The 18,144-nt window shown below is 43.1% G+C and overlaps 2 protein-coding genes across 4 annotated transcripts in view; both read left to right on the plus strand.

Moving 5' to 3' along the window:
* The first annotated feature begins 3,034 nt into the window (after positions 1-3,034).
* The window catches only part of LOC141172013 (sulfotransferase 2B1-like), a 388,130-nt gene continuing 373,020 nt past the window's right edge, over positions 3,035-18,144 (plus strand). For both annotated transcript variants that reach the window (XM_073655777.1, XM_073655776.1), the window contains exon 1: positions 3,035-3,173. The gene's annotated coding sequence lies outside the window, so the exon portion shown is untranslated. The remainder of the gene's footprint in view (positions 3,174-18,144) is intronic.
* LOC141172014 (sulfotransferase 2B1-like) overlaps positions 3,041-18,144 on the plus strand; it is a 913,436-nt gene continuing 898,332 nt past the window's right edge. Inside the window, exon 1 of one of the 2 annotated variants that reach the window (XM_073655785.1) lies at positions 3,041-3,173. The gene's annotated coding sequence lies outside the window, so the exon portion shown is untranslated. The remainder of the gene's footprint in view (positions 3,174-18,144) is intronic. The other variant, XM_073655780.1, reaches the window with a different exon arrangement.

Below are 18,144 nucleotides of genomic sequence, written 5' to 3' on the forward strand. Positions count from 1 at the left end.
GATGTCACTTATTGTATGATGTTAGTAATAGAAGAAAGTATTTTTGTAGTGTGGATGAGGCCTGTATAACATAGGAGATATGCTACCAACAATTTTAAACTGAGATGTCCCCTACTGTATCACATTAGTAACAAAAGAAAGTATTTTTTTATTGTGGATGAGGCCTGTATAACATACAACATATTCTTCTAATTCAAACAGAGATATTCCCTGCTGTATAACGTTAGGAATCAAAGAAAGTAATTTTTGACTGTGGATGAGGCCTGTATAACATAGAATATATGCTCCAAGATATTTCAAACTCAGATCTAGCCTGCTGTATCACATTAGTCAGAGTAAAAAAAAAGATTTTTTTACTCTGCATAAGGTCTGCATACAGCTGAATTTCACCACCACTAAAATAGTATGTGGCTTTTAGCAAACAGTATCACATTTGTGACACCAAATAATCATTTGTGGACTCCTAGAAACAGAAAAAATATATTTTTTCTTACTCTAAAAACAGCTGAAGTTCACTGCCACTAACGTAGTAGCTGACATATAGCAGAGTGCATGACGTTTGCCACACAAAAAAATCTTTGGTGGACTGTGGCTAGCAACAGAAAAAAACGAGCTCAAATTTTGTGCTTTTTCTTTGCAATTTTTGCATTCTGTGCAAACCTGGGTGTGGTCCCCTTTCCTAGAGCTGGTTAATATATTTAAAGCTTCCCTAAGCCAGTGTTCACAGTTTGGGACTCAGTTCTTTGTCTGCCCTTATTCACACATTGAGATCAACTTTGACACATGATAAGGTTTTTAATATTAGACAGTGTAGGACCGTCCGGAACGGGTTCACCTTGTCAATGGTGGGATGGCTTATATACTGTTTTTGATCAAAAAAAGTGTTACTAAGAACCCTACTTTATTTAAATGCACTTGTGTTTTATTTATTTACAGCAGGGTTTTTTGTTCATTTTGCTCCTTGTAGGTTTTTCAGATTCATGGCCATTGTGAAACATGCATTTATGTGCTGCATGTATACCAACTTAAACCGAGCTCAAATTATGTGTTTTTCTTTGTGAGGCTGTGTGCCCACGATGCGTATTTCATGCATTTTTGGTGCGGAAATTTCCGCAGCGTAAACGCATGATAAATGCGTGGTAAGCATTCTGCCATGGTCCCCTATGCAATTCCGCACTTTCAATGCCCATGCTGTGGATTTTTCTGCAGTGTTTATGCTGCGCTCAAAAATCCGCAGCACGTCCATTATTTTTGTGGAAGCGCGGCGTAATCGCCGCCATTGACTTGCATTGAGATGCACATAATCCGTGTCAGTACATTTGTACTCATGGAGTATATGCGTTTCAATGTGCGGATGGTACCCAAGTCTGGAGGAGAGAAGACTCTCATCCAGACCTGGGTACCATTGTACCTGTAAAAAAAAAGAATAAAATAAAAAATAAAGATTATATTCACCTTCTGACGGCACCCGGTCTCCTTCCCTGTGCTTGCCAGCAGACTGAAGGACCTGCGGTGACGTCACAGTCATGTGACCACAGGTCTTTCAGTGCAGTGTCCCGCGATCAGCTGGCAGCCAGGAAGGAGCGCAGCTACAGACCCCGGGCCATCGGAAGGCAAGTATAGGTTTATTTTTTTATTTTATACCATTCTTTTACGGTCACACTATATAAAGCCATGCTATTTGCATGGATTTATATAGTGTGACCTAGTTGTCAAGCACTTTCCAAGTGATGCTAAAATCGCCTGGAAAGCACATGTCAATCCGCATGCGGAAACGCATGTGAATAACACTTCAAATCCGCATGTATTTGGCAGGAAAAACGCATGCTTTTTTTCTGCCAGGGAGATGCAGAAATGCTGCAGAAATTTTCTGCTTCATTTCTGCATCGTGGGAACATAGCCTTACTTTTGCATTCTGTGAAAACCTGGATGTGGCCCCCTTTCCTAGAGCTGGATAATACATTTAAAGCTTTCCTAGGCTGGTGTTCACAGTTTTGGGCACAGTCCTTTGTCTGCCCTTATTCACACATTGAGGTCAACTTTGACACGTGGTAAGGTTTTTAATATTAGGCCTTGTAGGACAGTTTAGGACAGTCCCGAACAGGTTCACCTTGTCGATGGTGGGATAGCTTATATACTGTTTTTGATCAAAAACAGTGTTACTAAGAACCCCTAATTTTATTTAATTGCACTTGCTTTTTATTTATTTACAGCAGGGTTTTTGTTCATTTTGCTTCTTGTATTTTTTTCAGAAAAAATATGTTTTTACTCTGAAAACACCTGAAGTTCACCGCCACTAATGTAGTGTCTGACGTATAGCAGAGTGTATGACGTTTGCCACACAAAAAAATCTTTTGTGGACTCTGCCTAACAAGGCAAAAAAATATATTTTTTTACTCTGAAAACAGCTGAGGTTCACCGCCACTAAAATAGGTGGCTTTTAGCAGACAGAATCACGTTTGCCACAAAAAAATCTTTGGTGTCAAAGCCCTTGTGTCAGGGACACTGTGGATGCTTCCTGGGCTCTGACTGGCTAGCCGCGCTTTCCTGGCTTAAAGTTACCGCCAACAGGAAAAAAAAAACATCACGCCGCTGATCTGACCAGTTCTGAGCTATCACCAGCCCCCCCACTCATCAGCCAAGTCTCCCCGCTCATCATACACAAGCACTATGCTAGCAAAACTGTAAAAATTGCTGTAGTTGGCCCGTAATCACGTAACCACGGAAATTCACTGAACGTTACTGATTTTCCCGAATTTAACAAATTTTGCTCGCCTTTCCGATCACGAATCCAAATGTGCCACATTCGTGTCGAACTTAAGTTTGGAAATCGGATTTCGAATATATTTGCGCATCACTACTAAAAACTATAGTGCAACAGAAATCAACCTAAATTCATATTAAATTTTATGCTTCAGGGTCTACTTTTCTCTGTGAATATTAATTTCCTACTGTTATTTGGATATGGCTTTTTTATCTCCTTGTGAAATATAATATCTTGTCCATTGGGTGGAGATATTCTGCACAAGATTACGGAGTACCGGATCGCAATGTTGTTTGTTTTGTGAACAAAACTCCTATTCATTCTGTGACAGATTATATAACCACTGGGTCCTTTCATACATAGGAAAGAGTTTTTCACAGAGGCGAAGAAATTTCAACCTCTACTGAATGTAAGTACATTTTTATACAACCTTTCACTTCCGATTCGCATAGTTATAATAGAAAGTAAAGGATATAATGTAAAATCATGCAATGCTGTTGAGTTTAGAAATGACCAGTGTCAGAGGCGTCGCTGAACACTTTCATTCCGAGCCTGTGCCCCGATCTCCAATGCATTGCCCCCATTCTCTAGTGAACTATTACTGTTTCCACTCATCTGATTCTCTGGAGTTCCCACCACTTCTTCTCACTTTATTCCATGTTGGTTCCCCTCAATTGAGTCCTCGCTACACCCCAGGACTCGAAAAGTAAGAAGGTGGCCATTATGTATGTACAGTATGTAAAATATGTATTTAGGGGAACATAAGTATGTGTATATATGAAGCCTTTATAAACATGTGTGTGGGTATACAGTATATAAGAATGTAGATTGTGTTTTTCCGTATGTGGATGTAGTAGGTGCCCATATGTAGTGAATGTACGTGCGCATAAATGTGTGTGCCTAAAAAAATAGATGTCCATATGTGTTCATTGGATAGCATTATTACGTGGTAGGTATGCAGTATTATTTGTATATAAGGTGATGTATATATGACATTATTGGTCTCCGCTTGGCATATAACATTGGGGAAAAGCTGCTGGCATACCCCCAATGGATGCCATACAGTGGAATTTGTCACCTTTAGGTATACATGATATACCACACAGTTTGCCTTTTTTTTGTATACTGTGCAGTATAGCATATTTTACTATATACATTTCGTAGGGTTAATGGCGCACTATGAACACTCCTTGTAATTTAGCAAAACATTTTTACAGCACAAATATAACATGGTGCAGATTTAAATATGTATGCAACATACCCAAATATCTGCAAATTTCATTTCCATGTATTGTTTATGGGGTTTATGTAAAACTCTTTTTTGCCATTGATCTGTAAATTAGTTACAGATTGTTGGTGTGGAATTTATATCAATAATCTGCAACAAATGTGACATACCTAAGGCTACAATCAAACAATTCTGCTTTATTTCAGTCCATGTATTTGTGCGAGCGATGGTCAGCACATGGTCAGCACCATTATAGAATATGTCCCTGTGCACACTAGCAAATGGACTGATGATGGGGACATAATTTTACCAAAAAAGGTGTATCTAATTTCATGGGGGGTGGGGGGGCATGGGGAATGATTTTATTGTAGAGGGTGTGAGTGATTACTCTAACAGGCAGGTTAAATGATGAGGATGATTATAAAGTAAAGGATCCATATAATTACACAACGGGGATGGGGAAATGGGGATGATTATATTCTAAGGGTAAATATCTAATAATGCTGGGTGGGTCAAGTGATAGAATCATCATATTGTAAAGGGTGTATATGATTACACTATGGGGAATAATGTTCATTAAACTTGAATGTAAATGTGTATGTAATTAATCATACTATCTGTGGGAGTTACCTGGGACTGCAGGACATATCTACTATATAATCGGCTTATCCCGTCTGTCTGTCCGTTCAAGAAAACCCGCGTCGCTGATTGGTCCGGCCGTGGCCAATCAGTGACGCGGGATTTCAGAACGCGTCTGCCGCACGGAGGTAAGCGGCTATGCAGTAGGGAGATGACCGGTGCTAGCCGGCCATCTCCCGGCTGCTCGCAGCAGAAGTACCCCGACCGGCGGCCTAGGCGGCGCCGCTCCCCGGTCCTCCCTTCACACTTGCCATCAAGAGATCAGCGGCCCTAGCCGCTGATCTCCCGACGGTAGCCGCATGGAGGTCAGCAGCGATGCAGCCGGGAGATGACCGGCGCTAGCTGCTCGCAGCAGAAGTACCCGCACAGGCATCGCCGCTCCCCGATCCTCACTAACACGGTTCGCTGATTGGTCGCAGCCGCCGGCCGCGACCAATCAGCGATTTTGGCGCCAGATTTGAAACACACAGGCCACCGTCGGGAGATCAGCAGCGACTCGGTGCTAGCGGGTCATCTCCCGGCTGCTTGCAGAAGAAGTACCCCGACCGGCGGCCTCGCTCCCCGGTCCTCCCTTCACACTTGCCATCAAGAGATCAGCAGCCCTATCCGCTGATTTTCTGACGGTAGCCGCATGGAGGTCAGCGGCAATGCAGCCGGGAGATGACTGACGCTAGGTGCTCGCAGCGGAAGTACCCGCACAGGCAGCGTCGCTCCCCGATCCTCACTAACACAGTTCGCTGATTGGTCGCAGCCGCCGGCCGTGACTAATCAGCGATTTTGGCACCAAATTTAAACACGCTCTACGGCCAATTGGCGCCGGATTTAAAATAAGTATGCCACCGTCGGGAGATAGCAGGGCTGACTCCACCCATTTGGTAATGTGACTCACCAACTGCCCATGACGTACTGAACATGTTTTGTCAGTCACAGTGTGTGATGTACTTCTGTCACGTTTAATGAATACGTTCTGTCAGTCACAATGCGACATAGTTCAGTCACGTTTACTAAACACGGTCAGTGAGAGTGTAATGTACTTCTGTCACATTCAGTGAACACATTCTGTCAGTCATAGTGTGACGTACTTCTGTCACGTTTACTGAACACGTTCTGCCAGTCACAGCGCGCTGAACAGATACTTCTTTACTGCACATTATCACGATTTACGCTTCCAGTCTTCCAATGGGTCGTAAGCGAAAATACACCACTGAGGATGACAGAAAAGCAGCAGAAGCAGCAAGGAAAGTATTTATTGAATGTTCGGGTGGGAGTTCGAGTCCTCGCCCCTCATGTTTTAGGCATATTAGGCAGCCAATTACCATAAGAAAAAAGAAGGTTCCAGCTTCATAAATAGTCCAAGGTTCCTTTATTGTAGAAAATATTAAAACCAGATTCCACATTCATGTTCTATGGCCAGGACAACGCTTTTTGAATGTGGGGCTTGCGTTCTTTGTCAAGACTGGCTTACAAATGGTGTGAATATAGTATATATACAAGTATCCACCAGTAAACAAATGAAGGAAAGTCACATGACAGGTAGATCCACATATGTGTGTTTTTAAAATTAATTACAACCACAGAGAAATACATAAAATCACATACAAGTATTGTTTGACAATAGAAGTCGCACATATCAGAATAGATTTACTCGCTATAATGAAAGAGCAATTCTCGCCGCAAGTTTAGGCCATTTGGATAGCAGGTGTTCAGATGATACATCCAAAACGCTTCTCGATCAAGTAAGCGTCTCCTATTGTCTCCGCCTCATAGGTTAGAGGTAAGTTTCTCAATTCCATAAACTTGAAATGAAGATGTGTCTCTATTGTGTAGTTCAATAAAGTGTCTGGAAGCACAAGAAATATTTTGATTAGTGACATTATAAATATCGCTCAAATGTTCTGCCACACGTTGTATCGTTTTTCTTATAGTGCATCCCACATATAATACATTGCAGATCATATATTTTACCACATAAACTACATAATTGCTATTACAATTCAGGTAGCTTTGTATTTCATGTGTTTCAGATAGATCAACATTGGTAAAGTTTTTGGTAACTTTAACATAGCGGCAAATGCCGAACCTGTTAAAACCGCATTTGTAAAAACCTTTGCAGTTGAGCCAAGTGCGGCGATTCTGCATGCGGTTCGAAAAACTTGGGGATAATAAACCTTAAGCGTTTGTGCTTTTTTTGCAATGACTAACACCCCAGGATCAAGGATCTTTGACAGAGTGGCATCTTCATACAAAATGGGTATGGGTAATGGGTAATGGCTATATTCCCCACTTGTAAAATGAATACCCTCCCCCCAATCCCTAGTTTAAACTCTCCTCCAACCTTCTAGCCATTTTCTCCCCCAACACAGCTGCACCCTCCCCATTGAGGTGCAGCCCATCCATAGCATAGAACCTGTAGTCAACTGAGAACTCAGCTCAGTTCTCCCGGAACCAAAACTCCTCCTTCCTACACCAATTCCTGAGCCACTTATTTATCTCCCTAATCTCCCATTGCCTCTCTAGCGTGGCACAAGGTACATGCAGTATTTCAGAGAATACCACCTTGAAGGTCCTTGCTTTAAGCTTGCAGCCTAATTCCCTGAAATCATCTTTAAGAACCTTCCACCTACCTCAAACTTTGTCATTTGTGCCAATGTTCACCATGACGGCTGAGTCCTCACCAGCCCCATCCAGTAATCTGTCAATCCGATCAGCGATGTGCCGGACTCGAGCGCCAGGTAGGCAGCACACTGTTCGATGATCCCTATGTGACAGATTGCTCTTTCTGTTCCCCTAAAAATTGAGTCCCCCACTACCAGCACCTGCCGGGCCTGCCCTGCTCTCCTATTTCCCCCTGACTGGAGCTGACACTCCTCCGGCTTTCAGAGGGCATGCCTTGCTGCAGCAGTGCTACCCCTGTTCCGACACCCCCCTCATCTGCCAACTTTGCAAACTTATTGGGGTGTGCCAGATCAAGAATAGTTTCCCTGGCACTTTTCCCTCTACCCCCCCTTCTGTAACCCAGCTAGCTGCCTCACTGTCCTGAAGCTCCCTACTACCACCCTCTCCCAAATCTACCCCAGTGTGCAGCTGCTCAGTGAGCAGCAGACTCCTTTCCATATTGTGAGTGGATCTAAGTGTTGCCAGCTGCTCATTTAGATCCAGTACCTGGGCTTCCAAATGCACAATGTGCACACATCTCGCACAGCAGTATGCACTCACGACCGGCTGTTCAAGGATTGCATACATGTGGCACGATGTACACTGGATAGCATTGTCAATAATGGAGCTCATTTCCTAATGGGGATTGCACTAGACAAAAATGTTAAGTAAAATGAAATGTAAAGAATTAATTAAATACAGACAGCAATTCAGTCCAAATTCCTTCCTTCCAAACTCCCTGAATCCAAGTCACTGAAAAACAAGTCACACACTTACTTCCGTTTGCACTTACGCTCCAGTCACACTCAGCACATTCACACTCGCTAAGGAAGTAGATTTAAATAGGGGTTTTTTTCCCCCTTTTGCAGCAATCCAACCTACAGCTCAATGTACTTCCAAAGTGGTGCTCTATATATGGCTCTGATATATGAGTGGCATCATTGGCTTAAGATCACTGTGCACGGACCTGCACACATGTGTGCCCTGTATCCACTATCGTTGCCGGCTCTCTGTGTCTATTGTGGAGCAGTTGTCTGATCACATGATTCCCATGTGATGCTGTCACCATCAATCACATGACAAGGATGCCATGGTTTAACGTGCATCACATCCCGTCTGTGACACTATTTCCGGTTTCGGCTGCAACGGTTCTTCTGGTCCTGTGGCGGTAAATGATTGGTTTGAGGGCCTTTTTAAACACTGCACACATATTCTCACTATGCCCCCTGATGAAGGCTGATCCGAAACACGCATTGGGGCAGACTCCCGTACAGTGTTAGTTCCTGTATATGATGTAAAAGGTAATGCAATATGGCTCTGGCTGGGCTTAATAATACATTTTAATATGGCTATATATGAACCTTTAAATCTACCTAGAGTCTCAATACAAGATTATTTATTTTGTCTATATCATATGACATTTCTTTTGTATTTAGTGCTTTACAATATATGACATATCCAAATGCTCATGTATTTCATTGCTCCGGTATTTTGCGCCTCTATTCTTTCACAGTTGTCCTCACATGTGGATACCAGTTCCATTCCCCCTGCCCTATATAAGTAATTTATTTTGTAATAAATATTCTTATTTTTGCACATACTTTGGACTATCTCTCATAGTTATTTTTGTTTTTTACAGTCAAATATGTTAGAGGTTCAAAGATATTTAGGGGTTGCTTTGCTACCTCTGCCACTGGGTGCCTTGACTTTGTGCAAGGCATCATAAAATGTGAAGATTCCCAAAGGATTTTGGGTTGCAATGTAGTGCTCAGTGTCATGAAGCTGGGTTTGAATTCTAAGTCATAGGTCTTCTATCAGGTCTATGACCCCAAACATACTTCAAGAAGCACCCATAAATGGAAGGAAACAATGCACTGGAGAGTTTTGAAGTGGTAATTCCAGCTCCAATCGCATAAAGCCTCCCATCTCTATCTATTACATACAGATGCTATAGAAAAACTGCAAATGGACACATAAAATCAGTTAATTTTTCCTGCTTTCATAAATTTCTGAGTACATATCACTGTAAAAAACAAGAATCAGTCAATGAATGCATGGGAAAAGGCAATCAAGTTATGGACAGTGGAAGAGATGTATGTCACCAAAACAAACACACAGCAGATGATAACTAGCACCCCTTCCTATGCTAAACGCAGATAATAGCAGTATTAATAGGGAATAGAATAGACGTTACTTGGATATTTTGTTTTCAGTAGCAGCAGCAAGGACTATAAGGCAATAATTTCTGACTAGATGCTGTAACACGCTATCCCTAGTGCGATATCTCAACATAAACAAATTGCAGATAACAGCGGTAATATTGTAGAATATAGAATGGATTTAAATTGGCCCTGAAAAGAGTTGTTTTCTACATAACAGCACCATACTGTGGAGGATCGCAAGCAATCCTGCCTGCTTTGATGAATTTCTAAGTACAGAGCACTGTAACAATCACAAATCTGTCAATGAGAGTTTGGAAAAAAGCAATCAAGTCATTCCCAAGAAAACTCATGGCTGTACTAGCTCAAAAGGGTGCTCAACTCAATACTGAGCAAAGGGTCTGAATACTTATGACAATGTGATATTTCAGTTATTCTTTTTTAATAAATTTGCAAACATTTCTACATTTCTGTTTTTTTCAGTCAAGATGGGCTGCAGAGTGTACTTTAATGAGAAAAAAATGAACTTTTTAGAATTTACCAAATGGCTGCAATGAAACAAAGAGTGAAAAATTGAAAGAGGTCTGAATACTTTCCGTACCCACTGTATATTCTATGTTATACAGGCCTCACCCACAGTAAAAAAATACTTTCTTCTGTTACTAATGTGATACAGCAGGGGACATCTCAGTTTGAAATAGTTTGGAGAATATCTGCTGTGTTATACAGGCGTCATCCACACTAAAAAATACTACCACACTCCTACCACACTATCTGAGCAATATGAGTGGGAAAAAGAGAAGTCATGGTGGAAGGGGAATAGGCTTAGTGTTCAAAGTATATGTGCAGTAGGTGATAATGTTAGTGAAAGCACTAGTTAACTAACACCGTCACGTCCTAATCAAAGACAACTGACAACTTCTGTTATTGGACAGGCTACTCCACTCTCTTTGTTTGACAGGCACACAGCTATGCTCCTTGTTGATAAGGGCCAGAAATAGCAGGTGTTCCAGTTGATGGCAAGCGCTGCTTCAAGTAGCATCTCCTCTTCTTCCTCTACCTCAACATCACACACAGTACAGTCCACAGAGGTGGTAACTGTCCAACTGTCCGTGTCACAACTGTCCAACTGCCGAACTGACTTTGGGGAACCACAGATGGGTGAGTCTGTAGAACTGTTCACCCATTATATACCATGGGCAACAGAAGTGTACTCCAAACATTCACAAAGTCAAGCAGTCAAGAGAAGGAAAGTATCTGCACCGATAAGCTAATTTATTTTCAGTTGAATTTGGGGCATGAAGAAGTAGGGTCTGAACAGGTTCCTGACCCTCATCAATGGACGTTAACTGCCGGGGGGGTGATCCTGATGAGACTCAGATATATGAGGCTCATTCGAACTGTACTGTGCTGTCAGGGCAACATGAGGAGATGGGTCACTCTCAGGGCGAGGAATGGGATAACACATTGGATGATGATGAGGTTGAACATCCTATTTCGTGTGAACCCAGAATCATGCAGTCGAATAGCTCATCTGAGGAGGTGGAGGAGGAAGATGAGGAGGTTACTTTTCACCATACGGCGCAGACACAGAGTGATGCAAGATTGAGGAGTACTGCATCCTTAGCCACAACTGTGGCTGTGGCCAGCAGCGGTCGCGGGTCTGCAGCTTGCAGGAGTGGCAAGGGTTGACTAGCCTGGGCCTTTTGTGAAACTGCAAAGGATGAGCCAACTCACATTATCTGCAAACTTTGCAAAACTCAGTAAAGGGAAAAAGTTCAATAATTTGACTACTACATGAGTGAACCTTCACATTCACAATCAATATGCATTACGCATGCAATCACGCTGCGATAAAATGCGGACGAGTGGATCTCAACAACCATCAGCTGCCCCATCAACCATATCTGATACTTCTTCTTCATCTGCTACAGTGCCAAGTATTGTCACGCAGGTCTTCCACCTCAGGACCGCTGGTTGTTTACTTGCTGCAGTCAGGCTGAGTGAGAGCCCGTCAGCTGTAATGAAAGCTGACATGCCTGCTGTGTTTGTTTCACAGAGCACACAACATGTTTCTCAATCCACTGTAACATCTCCGCCTGCTGCCTCACTCATGGTCCAGCAGTTTGTCCAGTTCACCTTACTCTGCCCTCTCTTAGAACTGCAGCCAGCCCTTGGTCCCGCATTTGTGGTCACGTAAAAGATTGTTTTATCCTACACATGAGAAAGCTATGAGGTTGAAGGCCACCATCTCCCATCTGTTGGCCATGGAAATGCTGCCTTTCTATCTGGTAGATAAAGATGATTTCCAAAAGGTGATAGCCGTTGCAGTTCCCCAGGGCCAGTTCTCTAAGAAAGCTTTGCCTGCCCTACACCCTCATGTCACAGGCAACATCACCCGGTTCTTGACTAAATCTATGTCTGCCAGTGTGCACTTCACCACAGACACCTGGACGAGTAAGCATGGTCAAGGGCGTTACATCTCGCTGATTGGGAATTGTGTGACTCTGGTGGCTGTAGGGGCAGGCAGGGAAGGGGCTGCTCCACAAATCTTGGAATCACCAAGGCTTACAGAACAAACCTCTGTATTCCACACTTCCTCCATTGCTCCACTCTGCACATGTTGTAGTGACTGTGGAAGCAGCAACGAGCCCTGACGAAGTATGTCATGTCGTATAGCATGGGCCAATACAGTATGAACGTGGAGCATATCGCATTTACGGAGTGGACACAAATTAAGGACCTCCGCACCCTTCTGCACAGTTTTGAAATGGCTACTAAATTGGTTAGCACTGATGATCAGCATCATCAGCATCAGTATTCCGGTCATCTACATGCTGGAGCAGACTTTGAATAGCATGCAGCAGGAGGTGGTGGTCCCAGAAGTAGACGAAGATGCAGAAGGGATAACAATGTCTCAAAGTTTCAGACTGTTGTCACACAGGCGAATGCCAATTGAGGGTGGATTACTGCGATCGAGAGGGGTTGGTAATACCAGACAAACTGTTAGTGAAGGTGCAAGAGCCGAGGAACAAATGGAGAAGGAAGAAGTTGTGAGTGAGCAACTGTTAGAAGATAAAGAGGATAATCATCCCCTCTCAGTTGTTCATGGTTGGTGGGAGGGGATGAAGGAAATAATCATCAGTGTTACCCAGTAGTGCTGGGTGAACCAAAACAGTAAAGTTTGGCGTCTGTACAGAACATCTACTGTTCGGTCCCGGACCCTTCCTCTGAAAGTCCATGTAACTGTTCCTATTCGGGTGTTTTCCGTGCTGTCACTTGCATTACCGCGATCAGAGCGTTATGACATCATGCTGTCAAAGTGACCTGCTTTCTCACGCTGTCACTTGCGTGACAGCGGAGAAAACACAGGCTGTTCGTGTCATTTAGTAATAAAATGAGTACATTTCTGGAAAAAAATGGCGTAGGGTCCCCCGTAATTTTATTAACCAGCAGAGGGAAAGAGGACAGCTGGGGCGGATGTTTTTAGTCTGGAAAGGGAGTAATACCCATGGAGCTTCCCAGGCTACTAATATCAACCCCCAGCTGTATATTTAGCCTTTACTGGCTATTAAAATGGGGGACCCTAAAAAAAATTACGTGGGGTCCCCCTATTTTAACAGCTAGCAAAGGCTATACAGACAGCTGGGGGCTGATATTAATAGCCTAGGGAGGGGCCATGAATATTGGCCCTCTCCGAGGCTAGAAACAAGAGCCCTCAGCTCAGGATGCGCCAATTCTTGCACTTGGCCTCGCTGAACCCACTGCCCTGTAGTGGTGGCAGTGGGGTTATAGGGCTGGGGTTGATGTAAGCTTATAATGCCACTGACATCAAGCCCAGGTTAGTAATGGAGAGGCGTCTATAAGACGCCTCCATTACTAACCCCATAGTGTAAGTAAAATGTAAAAAAAAACACCCACACCATGAATAAAATATTTTATTTGAAATAATGACAGTATTCCTTTATTATTCTAAATTAAACCATACTTACCATCACGCCCATTCCAGCTGAAGCCAACGATCTGCTGTAATAAAAATTAAATAATAAACCAACCTCATCCTTACCTTTCCGACGTCCAAATAACGAAGGTCCCACAAAGATTCCATGAACAGCACAGCCACATACTATGTGACTGCTCTGGTCATTTGCCGGCAATACACTGACTCAGTGTATGGCGGGTGCTTGAGGTCAGCGGCTGCGCAGTGAGTATTTTCCCACACCGCGCAGCCGCTGACCTCAAGTATTGCCAAGTGCTTGATGTTGGCGGCTGCGCAGTGAGTATTTTCCCACGCTGCGTGGCCTCTGATCTCAAGCACCCGGCAATACACTGAGTCAGTGTATTGCCGGGTACTTGAGGTTGACGGCTGAGCAGTGAGTATTTTACCATGCTTGCCAATGAGTTGAACTATAAGACGCCCCCATTACTAATCGCGTAGTAACATTTTCACTGCTTTTTCAATAAAAGACACGGCCAGAATTAAGTATTTTACTGAAATAAAATGACACACTGTTTTTTTCTTTTTTATTTCGTGCCCAGTCCCCAAATCCCTTGATCTTCTGTAAAAAAAAATCAGAAGAAAAGAAAAGCATATCCCTCACCTGTCCACCGCCACAATGTAATGCAGATTGTCCGTTGGCGATCCGGGTCACTTCTACAACAATGGCATCAGCAATCACTGATGTCACTGCTGTAGAAGACAGCAATGTACACTGACAGGAGTGTAAAATCACTCCTGTCAAGTGTACATTGCTGCTGCAGGAGTGAGGTCACTTGGGTTCATCAGCTGATTAGCCCTTGTGACCTCAGCATCAGTGGTACTTAGGCACATTTTTGAGAATGTTCCCACGCAGCACTGGTGCCGTAAAGTGAGGTCACGTGAGCTCTCAGCTGATCTTCAACTGAGAGGTCATGTGACCCCAGGTCACGGCAGTGCAGCGATGTATACTGCCGGGAGTGAGCGTGCTCCCCAAAATATACCGGTTGCCGCAGAGGGATCAGGACACCGGGGGACATCGCAAGGACAACGGGGGCACCAGACAGGTGAGCACAGTGGTTTTTTTTACTTTTTTTTTTACACCATGCGCAGTCCCGTTTTGGCTGGGGAGACTACTACTCCCCTCAGCCACACTATACTCGCTGTTATCAGCGGGACCAGCAGTTGGATGATGGGAATAGTAGTCCTCCCCAGCCGACCCGAATGCCACTCTATGCAGCGTTTTTTCAGTTTTTCCGCGGCCTATTGACTTTAATTGAACTGCAGCAAATCCGCAGGTATAAATTTTATACCTGTGGATTTGCTGTGATTCAATTAAAGTCAATGGGCAGTAAACACTGTGGAAACACTGCATAGAAAGGACATGCTGTGTTTTAAAATGCAAAGCCAATCCTTAGCCGAAATTTCCGCTCCATGTGCACAGCACATCAGGATTGCTATTGCATTAGCCAAGTGTTACCAAGCATTTTTGATGCATTTCAGCGCTGAAAAATTGCCACAAAAATGTATCAAAAGTGCAAAGTGTGAACTTAACCTAAGAGAGGTTTTCCCCAAAATAGCAGTGAAGAAAACTGTGTGCTTTGCAGCTGTAGACTTTCAACCTCCGGCATGTCAATTCATCAACGCCAAAACATTAGCAGCAGCAGCGTAAGAGGCAAAAGCAATTTCTGTGAGTCTTTTCACTCATTTTTTACAACAGCTCATGCACCAGCACAACAGACTGCAAGTCTGACATGTGGTGAACGACTGGAGAGGATGGTGCAGAAGTATCTAGAGCTCAATATGAATACCATCAGAGAGGATTTGGACCCTTTTACATTTTGTTCTTCAAAAATGTATGAATGATCTGAGCTCGCCTGCCACACCTTGGAGATTTTATAATGCCCGGCAGCCAGCGTTCTCTCAGAACATGTCATAAGTGCTGTTGGTGGTATCCTGACGGCTAAGCACAGCTGGCTGTCCCCTGAAAGTGTAGACCACCTAACTTTCATCAAGATGAACAAGTCATGGATCTCCAAGGACCTTTGCACCCCAATCGCAGACTACAGATTAGGCGATGTTATAGTTTTTAGTATGCTGAATTGATCTCTGGTAATTGCAATCTGTGATATATAAATAGTATATATTGTGGCATATAAATCAGGCTACATTTCATCTTTTAATTCTTTGGTACAGATATTGCTCTCCACACAAGGGTACACATGATAAAATCAAAATTGGTTTTCTTACTACCATGGTATATAAAGCAGGCTACATTTCATCTGTTAATTCTTTGGTGCTAACATTGTTCTCCATACAGTGGTACACATTAATGATGAGCGAGCACTAAATGTGCTCAACTTAGTGGTTCAGCAGTTTCTCAAAACCTACCCAGATCTGCCAGAGTTGCTTATGAAAGAACGCCTGACTGGTGAGCGAGGTGACCACATGTTGGAAATCAACGTTGATGTTGGGAAGGATTTGTGAGCAGCAGAGGGCAGTTATTGAGTACCAGCTTCAACACACCCGTTGGAATTCAGGTCAGCCTCCGCACATAGGAGTAGGCATGGATGTCTAACATCTGTGCTGTCCTCCTAAACTTTGAGGACTCCACCAAGATGGTGAGCGGCGATGACGCCATAAATAGTGTCGCCATCCCACTGCTCTGTCTACTGCAACATTCGCTGCTCAGAATTAAAGAAGAAGTATTGCAGGCAGAGCGAGGTACTATACAGTGTGATGCTACACAGCCCAGCTTCATCTCATCTCAATGCGGATTGGGTGATAATGAGGAGGAGGAGAACATGTCTTCCTCTTGGTGAGGACAGGGAAGTCTTGGCTCTCTTGGAAGACTTGATACCCCTCTTTCAGTCTGTGGTATAGCTGTATGAGTTTCGCTTAATGATGACTGTCAGGGATTCACACGATACCGATTACTCATAGAGACCACCCACTGTGATCTTTGGAGCGTACAGCCCTCTGCTGCCCCCTATTGTCCGGACAATTGCATGATTGGCCGACGATCAATATAGGAGGCTGCAGACTATTCTCACTAAATAGTTATCGGCAAGCTAACAGTTTGCGTATGGCATACACACCACCTTCCAACACATGGAATATACGTATATACCCTTGTACGATTTCTTCTACTTCACGATAACCCAAGAAGATTATTAGCTGCCACCACCAATCAGTTTTCTTTTTAAAAAATATAAAAATACAATACAAGCCGATTGGACGCCTGCTTTCTGGTAGCTTGTGGCTTCGAGGGACGCACAATTACAGAGCAAAAGAAACAGAACTATTACATTTTATGTTTAATCCAAAGGGAAGCAGTGTTTATGAAAAACGTATACAAAAGATTTTACAAGGGGGACAAAACAATACAGCATATAGAGTTACAAAATGTAAAAGGGATTAACACAAGAAATTACTATACTGATTGCAGAGACGAGTCAGTTTAGCTGAAGCAGATCATCCCGATTTGGCCGCACCAAGAACGTGGCCCCTGCTTACACGAAAATATACATCTCCCAGCATGAACGCAGATCATCATTCGGCTTAATCTTTTATGCAGCATTGAGCCTTGCCCATACACTCGCCCTGTGATGATCTCACATGGGCTGGTCTCAACCCTTCATGGTTTTATTAAATCTCAAATTTCTGTGATAACTCCTCGCTCGATGATCGCAGAAGTTAGCAAGTGATGCTATATATTTTATTGGGATTTTACCTTTCCTTAGAGATAAAACAAGACATGGCTGCTGCCAGTTATCACTGAGTTACAGCTCACCGGCAGGGCTCACAGATATGAAAAAAATATGCATACTCTTCCCAACATAGCCCCATTGCTAAAAATTTATGTCACATCACACTCACAGTTATAGCAATTCTGCTATTCTATATTTCCTTTTAGTGCCTCAGTGTCTAGCTGACATCTGAGGATGAAAGGATTATGCAAATGTAAATATCCATGAGTGTAATAGATTCCCTTTGAAGCTTAACAAGATGTTTCCTATCTCTTCAAGGTATCATAATCTTTATCACTAATCATATACACAACTCATTCAGTCCCTGGCCCATATGTTTAAACGGAGTCTAATCATCACACATGTCTCTATTACTTGTCAAGGATATGGGTTTATGCACAATAGACATCTTCCTAGTTTTTGTTCTACCAGGGGCTTTCTTTTGCATAGTAATTAACCTAGATAATTAAGTTTGTTGCTTCTTGTGTACGCTGCCATTTTATATAGAAGCAGCTTTTTACATTGCTATTTCCTCTTGCTGCAAATGGGATAGGGGAGGGAGGACTAGCTGCAGAGATTTTTTAATATCTTCTATGACAATGACCTTCAGAAGTCTAAACTGTGGCTTTGCATATGCATGTTATTTCTCAAAACTCATTGGAGATCAGGCCATTTCCCAACTTTGTAGTCATGAAATTCAAGACATATAGAAATATATTTGTGTGTGACTAAGCACCAAAAGAAGTGTGAGATGATGTTGGACGAGCTGCCTTTGCTTATGGAACAAGCTGCATTAGAGGACTTCCTGGGAGAAATAATAGCTGGAGTAAATACGGTTTCCCTCAATGCCAGTCCTTTCACCAACCTAAAGAATATGGCTGACATGAAATACAACTGTCACCGAGAAGCAGTGTCAGACTGAAGAACATTGGGCCCACCAGAGGAATTGATTCTCAGTGCCCACCTTTCTCCCC

This window comes from Phyllobates terribilis, unplaced genomic scaffold (genome assembly GCF_046119375.1).
Source record: "Phyllobates terribilis strain yellow unplaced genomic scaffold, ASM4611937v1 Scaffold_12__6_contigs__length_324123572, whole genome shotgun sequence".
Classification (NCBI taxonomy): Eukaryota; Metazoa; Chordata; class Amphibia; order Anura; family Dendrobatidae; genus Phyllobates; species Phyllobates terribilis.